Source organism: Nicotiana sylvestris, chromosome 10 (assembly GCF_000393655.2).
Source record: "Nicotiana sylvestris chromosome 10, ASM39365v2, whole genome shotgun sequence".
Lineage (NCBI taxonomy): Eukaryota > Viridiplantae > Streptophyta > Magnoliopsida > Solanales > Solanaceae > Nicotiana > Nicotiana sylvestris.
In genome coordinates, this window is record NC_091066.1 from 170,730,426 (window position 1) to 170,736,982 (window position 6,557).

A 6,557-nucleotide genomic window follows, 5' to 3' on the forward strand; every position below is an offset into this window, starting at 1 on the left:
AATCATGGCCAATACAATTGCTGAAATAGTTTGGCTCATTGGACTATGTAAGGAATTGAAGGTGAAGTTGGAGTTGCCTGTTAAACTGTATTTTAATATCAAGACAACACTACAAATTGCTGCTAATCTTATCTATCATGAATGAATGAAGCACATAGAAATCGATTGTCACTTCATTAGGGAGAAGATACAAGAAGGGCTTATACAAACAGAACATGTGCCCACAAATTTGCAATTGACATATATTTTAACTAAAGGTTTAGAAAAGGCGCAACATGAATTCTTATTATCCAAGCTGTTAATGTTCAATCCATTCACATTACACAACTTGAGGGGGAGTGTTAAAGGTGTCACATAAATGTAGAAGCCAGTTGTCACTTAGCTGGCAAGTAGTCTGTTAGGTTAGTTGTTAGTTATGTAATTAGAAGTTAGTTAGAGTTAGTTAGACTTCACTGTATATGTATGTGTATAGGCAGTTAATCAATGCAACAGTGAAAAAACACTTCTCATCTTCTCTATTCTTCTCTCTAAGCTCCGATCTCTCTTAGCTCAATCTAGAAGAATCCATGGTAGATGTTTGACATCACGTCATTACCTTATTTTTTTCACTCATTGTACCCTTCTTTATTATTAAATAATTACTATATATTATCATCTACTCTACCTTTTTATTTAATAATTCTATCTCTTACCTTATTTTTCTTTGTAATATTGCAAGTTTATTCTTTATATTACTGATGCATGAGATCATGAAATGATCATTCATCAAACTAATACAACAAAATATAATATAGTACAATATGTTCATTATGAAAGGATAGTAGCGTGTAATGACCCTACCAGTCGTCTCATGGGTTACCACTTCGTTTCCCTCATTTCTACTTCTTATTGCTTTGTATATCGGTTCTATATGTGATCGAGTTGGTTGGTTCGGGTTCGGAAAAAATTTGGTAAGGTTTGAGACACTTAGTCTCTTTTGAGGAAGCTTAAGTTGGAAATGATGTTGACTTATATGTTAGAGGGTTTGGATGTGAATTCTGATGGTTCGGATAGCTTTGGAAGATGATTTGGGACATAGGAGTATAATCGGAGCGTGTTTTGGAGGTCCGGAGTAGATTTAGGCTTGAATTGGCGAAATTGGATTTTTGGCGTTTTCCGGTTGATAGGTGAGATTTTGATTTAGGGGTCGGAATGGAATTCCGAGAGTTATAGTAGTCTGTCGTGTCATTTGGGATGTGTGTGCAAACTTTCAGGTCATTCGGACGTGGTTTTGTTGGGTTTTTGATCAAAAGCAAAATTTAGAAGTTTTTGAAATTCTTAGGCTTGAATCCGGTGTAATTTTTGTGTTTTGATGTTGTTTTGGGCGTTCTGAAGGTATGAAAAAGTTTGAACGAGGTTATGGGATATGTTGGCATGTTTGGTCGGGGTCCCTAAGACCTCGGGTGAGTTTTTGAACAGACCATTTTAAGTTAAAGAAAAGTTGCAGATTTTGGTTTCAGTTGTTGCAGGCATTTTATTCTTCGCGTTCGCGAAGGGTCAGGAAGGGAGGCATCAGATTTGGCCTTCGCGTTCACGAGGGTCCCCCACGTTCACGAAGGGTTAGAATGGGAAGCATCGCGTTCGCGAGATGCGTGACCGCGTTCGCGATGGTTGGTGAGGCTGAGGCATCGCGTTCGCGATGATGCGGTCGCGTTCGCATAGGAGAATTTTGGTCAATGGAATTTTTATACTTCGCAAATGCGAGGCTTTGACCGCGTTCGCGAAGAAGGACTTCTGATCGCTGGGCAGAATGTTTAAAAGGCCATTTTCGCAAGTTTTTGCTAAGTTCACCATTTTTTACTGTGTTTTGAAGCTTTTTGAGAGAGATTGAAGAGGGAATCAAGGAGAACTTATTGGAGGTAAGAATTTTGGACTTAATACTTGATCCTATTGCGATTTCTACCTAATTAAACATGAAATTTGGGGAATTTGAAGCCTAAATCGGGGAGTTAGGTCTTGGAAACTTGAGACTTTAATCTAGGGATTTGAGGGGCCATTTGTGGTCAGATTTTGGTGTTCTTGGTATGTATGAACTCGTGGGAGGATAAGGATTCCATTGACGTGATTTTTATCGAGTTTCGAGACATGGGCCTGGGCGTCGGGTTTGGCCAATTTTGGGATTTTTGGTATAATTTGATTATTTTCTCTTGGGCTTCGATCCTTTAGAGTATTCTAATGTTATGATTCTGATTTTGGGTAGATTCAATGCGAGTTGAGACCGCGACAAAAGGCAAAGGCGTCGCGGAGTAGTATTTTCATCTGGTTTGCGGTAAGTAACCGTTGTAAATCTGGAACTGAGGGTACAAACCCCGATATTTCGAATTGTTTTGATAAATGAGGAGACGCACATGCTAGGTGATGAGCGTGTGGGCGTGCACTTGTAGGGATTTTTACTGTTTTTCCTCAATCTATTTGTTTGAAAGCACATCCTCAGTCATGTTTTACCTTTTTATTGTTTAAAACTAGTTTTATCATTGTACTTCTTAAAATGTGAGAAATGTTCGGACTGAGTTCCCTAATTTCTACTATTATGCCCGAGTGGCTGTGTGGTTGACTAAGAGAGTTTGAGGACCTAATGGTGAGGATATATATATTATGGATCGGGTTGTACGCCACATCGATACTTATATGGATCCGGCTGCACGTCGCAGCGATATATATATCGGATCGGGCTGTGTATCACATCGATATGATGTTTAGGCTATAGGAGCCCCTCCGGAGTCTGTACACCCCAATGAGCATAGTCGACTATAAATTATGGATCGGGCTGCACGCCGCAGCGGTTACTATGATTATTACTATTATGAGATATTGTTAAGCCTGAGTGCTGAGAGTGAGTACTGAGTGACGAGAGCTGAGTCACAAGTGACTGAGAGGCTGATCGAGAGGCCATATTCTGAGTGTTACCTTGCCTGAGGGGACCATATACGATATTTTCACTGATTTCACTGTTCTTTTAAAATAAAGCCTCTGTTGAAAAATTGCTAAGTAAATGATTTCTAGTATTCCAATTGAAACTGAAGATTTTATGACGAGACTGGTTTTTAAACTGTGGAGATTGATCTGTTATTCTGTTGTTTACTCCTTTATATGAATTTAATTGCTCGTCACTGCTTTCAGACCTTATTTACTTTAGTTACTTACTGAGTTGGCATAGTCACGTTACTCCCTGCACCTTATGTGCAGATCCAGGTGCCCGAGTGGCAGAGTGAGGGTCCTCAGCATTATCAGAGTTTCTCAGAGACTGCAAGGTGGATGCATGGCGTCCGCAACCCTACTTTCCTCCTCCCTATCTTGTTCTTTTCTTCATTTTAGACTTATAATGTATTAGACAGTCAGTTGTATATTTAGAAGCTCTAGACTCGTGACACTAGATGTTTGGGTTGTGTTGGTTTACTATTTTATTGATATACGCACATTTATAGTTGTTTTATACATTTCCTATGTAAAATTGAGATTTAACCTGTGTTAGAAAATGGTTTTATAAAAGAAAAAGGGTTGTGATTAATGTTGGGTCGACTTGCCTAGTAATGTGATAAGCGCCATCACGACAGGGTATTTTGGGGTCGTGACAAGTTGGTATCAGAGCCTAGGTTACATAAGTCTCGCGAGTCATGAGCCGGTTTAGTAGAGTCTCGGTTATAGGTACGGAAACATTTGTACTTATCCTCGGGAGGCTGCAGAACCTTTAGGAAAAACTTCATATTCTTGAAATTCTTATCGTGCGAATCTGTTGATCCTAGTACTAAACTTCTGTTATCCCATTCTCTCACAGATGGTGAGGACACGCACTACCGGGCAGGATGGACGACCACCAATACCACCAGTTGGGGCCACTAGAGGCCGAGGATGCGGTCAGGGCCGTTGTGGTAGCACCTGGTAGGATGGACGACCACTAGTACTACCAGCTGGGGCTACTAGAAGCCGAGGACGCGGTCGAGGCCATTGTGGCAGCTAGGGCAGCACCTGCAGATCCACTAGCTGCCCCAGTTCAGGATCAGGTCCTAGTTATAGATGCTCCACCAGCACCAGCTCAGGCACCAGCTATGCCTATTGTGATTTCAGACCTTCAGGAGGCTTTAGCTCAGATTCTATCAGTGTGTACCGGTTTGGCTCAGACAGTCTCAGTTACTATGGCCGCAACTATTTCTCAAGCCGGGAGAGGCACCCACACTCCCGTTGCTCGCACACCTGAGCAGGTTGTGTAGGGACTTCAGATACCTGGGGCACCTCCAGCCCAGCCGGTTACACCAGCTCAGGAGTATGTAGTACCAGTTATGCCGGATGACGAGCAACATCGACTAGACAGGTTTGGTAGACTCCAGCCTCCGACTTTCAGTGGTGTAGAGGGCGAGGATGCCCAAGGTTTCTTGGTTAAGTGCCAGAGGATACTTTGTACAACGGGTATTCTAGAGACAAGTGGTGTAGCATTTACTACCTTTTAGTTTTCTGAGACTGCCTTTACTTGGTGGGAGGCTTATGAGAGGCATAGGCCTGTTGGTGCAGCGCCCCTTACCTGGCAGCAGTTCTCTGTTCTCTTTCTAGAGAAGTATATGCCACAGTCTCGCCGAGAGGAACTGCGCAGACAGTTCGAGTAGTTGCTTCAAGGAGAGATGACTGTGACACAACATGAGATGCGGTTCTCTAAGTTAGCTCGTCATGCGGTTTGGTTGGTTCCCACAGATCGAGAGAGGATCAGGAGGTTCATTGATGGCCTCACATATCAGCTTCAGATTCTCATGACTAGGGAGCGGGTGTCAGGTGCTACTTTCAAGGAGGTTGTTGACATCGCCTGTGAGATTGAGTTGGTTCGTCACCAGAAGCTAGGGGAGAGGGAGGCCAAGAGACTTCGAGGATCTGTTAGCTTTGGTAGTGCTCCTTCGAGGGTTCAGTTTCAGCACGACAGAGGCTGTCCATTCAGGCAGGCTCAGTCAGCTCGCCCATGTTATCGTGAGGCATCATCGGGTCATGGTTCTCATAGTTCTCATTAGGGCCATTCATTACTCAGTGCCCTTCCAGCCTAGAGTTTGTCCCGTACTCCATCAGTTCAGGGTTCTTCCATGCTAGGTCCTTCTACTAGTCATTCCGGTGCCAGGGGTTCCCTTCAGTCCCTATCTCTAGCACCGAGGAGCTGTTATAAGTATGGAGAGTTTAGGCATATGTAGAGGTAGTGTCCTCGTCTTCTTGAGGGTTCATCTCAGTAGAGGGGTCAGCCCTTGACTTCAGTTCTAGTCACTTCACCACCCACCCAAGCAGCTAGGGGTGGGGGTCAATCAGCTAGGAGTCGCCCTAGAGGGGGAGGTCGATCAAGTGGTGGTCAGGATCATTTCTATGCCCTCCCAGGTAGACCAGATGATGCTGCTTCTGATTCCATAATTTCAGGTATTGTTTCAGTCTGCCACAGAGATGCCTCTGTATTATTTGATCCCAGTTCCACCTTTTCTTATGTGTCATCATACTTTGCCCATTATTTGGATATGCCCCGTGAGTCTCTTGTTTCACATGTTCATGTATCTACTTCAGTAGGCGATACTATTGTTATAGACCGTGTGTACCGGTCGTGTGTGGTGACTATTGGGGGCCTGGAGACCCGAATAGATCTTTTATTATTATGTATGGTGGATTTCAATTTTATTTTGGGGATGGATTGGCTTTCTCTGTGTCGTGCTATTCTGGACTATCATGCTAAGACAGTGACATTGGCTATACCGAGTGTGCCATGGATCGAGTGGCGAGGTTTGACTGATTATGTCCCTAGTAGGGTGATTTCATTTCTGATGGCCCAGCATATAGATGGGAAGGGTTGTCTTTCGTATCTAGCCTTTGTGAAGGATGTTGGTGCAGAGACTCCCAGTATTGATTCTGTTACAGTTGTGAGGGATTTTCCCGATGTGCTTCCCGCAGACCTACCGGGCATGCCACCGGACAGGGATATTGATTTTGGTATTGACCTGGTGCTGGGCACTCTGCCCATTTCTATTTCGCCGTATCGTATGGCACCAGAGGAGTTGAAGGAGTTAAAGGAGCAACTTTAGGAACTCCTTGATAAGGGGTTCATTCTGCCTAGTGTGTCGCCTTAGGGTTCGCTGGTTCTCTTTGTGAAGAAGAATGATGACACTATAAGGATGTGCATTGATTATAGGCAATTGACAAAGTAACAGTCAAGAATAAGTATCATTTGCCTCGCATTGATGATTTATTCGAACAGCTTCAGGGAGCGAGAGTGTTCTCCAAGATTGATCTCCGTTCAGGTTATCACTAGTTAAAGATCAAGGACACAGATATTCTTAAGACAACTTTTAGAACCTGATATGGTCATTATGAGTTCTTAGTGATGTCCTTTGGGCTGACCAATGCCCCAGCAGCGTTCATGCATTTGATGAACAACGTGTTCTGTCCTTATCTTGACTCGTTTGTTATAGTCTGCATTGATGATATTCTGGTGTATTCGCGTAGTCAGGATGAGCACGTTGAGCATTTGAGAGTTGTATTGTATAGATTGAGGGAGAAGAAGCTTT